Below are 1,526 nucleotides of genomic sequence, written 5' to 3' on the forward strand. Positions count from 1 at the left end.
AATTGTCTTCTCCGAAATCATCTTATGATTTCAACGCCTTCTTCAAAATAAAGTAAATATTATCCTAATTAAAAAATCAAATAAAATACATAAACAAATTCTTTTTCTCACCATATTATCTAGGTAGTTTTACTTAGGAGTGGGTAAAACTCGATTCGACTCGAATTTTTTTTTTTCAATTTCGAGTTATTATAGTCGAATTATTTGAGTTATTCGAGTCAACTCAAATTATCAATTCGATTTTTAAGTTCAAATCGAGTTGAAATTTGAAAATTTTGAATTACTCAACAAATTAAAATTTTGACTGAATATTTTAATTATTTTACCATTCAATCCTTAATTTTTCTTATTCTTTCAATTTCTTTCATTATGTAAACCTATTTTAATTGTAAATAATTATGTAAACCACTTGAAAGATCTCCAAATTTGTTCGCCCTCCATTGCACTAGAGATAATTTGTCTTATATGGAGATTGTCTTGTACAAGATGTCTTATCGTCCAATTGTCTTCTCCAAAATCGTCTTATGATCTTAATGTCTTTTCCAAAATACTGTAATATTATCAGGGTAGTTTTACCGATGATCGTGTAAGATGGATGGGTTTTACCCATTTGAAAATTCGAAAGTGATGATAAAGAATCTGAAGAGGTCAATGCCTTTTTTTTTCCACATTAATCACAGTTGACATTGGGCAGCAATTTGCCTATTGTTCATTTTCTTCACCACAAACACTATAATATAAAAGCCCTTATATCATCGTTTATTTTTATTAGACTTAAATTTAACATCGTCACGATTGATCAATATGATATTCACTTGTTATCTCGTTGATTTTTTCTGTTTTGGACCTTTGAATTGGTTTGGATATGCAATTTGCGTTCGTAGATAGTTTTCTCACGATACTTGACTCTGATTTGTGTTTTGTCGGTGATCTTTTAATAGTTTAATCTCATATCATGGTTCGTTTGTTGTAACAGTCAGATCTTTTCATATCTACCTATTGTTTGAGTTTTTTTGAATGAGTTTTTTCATTTTTTCATTGTTTGATCTTAAATGACTAATTTTTTGTATTAACTATTTCATGAGAATATCCTAATTATGTGTTTAGTTTACTATTCTAATCGTAAACTCTCATTATAATTTTAGATATTTTTTATTTATTAATAAAATTAGGTGCTTCTATTTTTTGTAAAAAAACCTTAAAACTGATTGAAAATTGTTGCATGGCATGGCAAATAGTAGTCTGAAAGGCAGATAATATATCCATTTTAAAGCATATTTTGTCATTATCTTTATTCCCTTTGAATTTTCAGCTTTACAATAAATAATATATAAGCTTTATTCTTAAAATATCAGTTAACAAATATTAACGAAGTTGTAACACTTTGTATGATATACAGTGCTGGAACCACGTTAATGGTACCCAAAAAAATAGAAAATATAAATACCACTCTACACGAAAATAATAGTTTATATAATTGAGAAATCCATCCCAAAACTTCTTATTTTTTTTATTCTTTTCGACAA

Source organism: Hibiscus syriacus, unplaced genomic scaffold (genome assembly GCF_006381635.1).
Source record: "Hibiscus syriacus cultivar Baekdansim isolate YM2019G1 unplaced genomic scaffold, ASM638163v2 tig00008146_pilon, whole genome shotgun sequence".
Lineage (NCBI taxonomy): Eukaryota > Viridiplantae > Streptophyta > Magnoliopsida > Malvales > Malvaceae > Hibiscus > Hibiscus syriacus.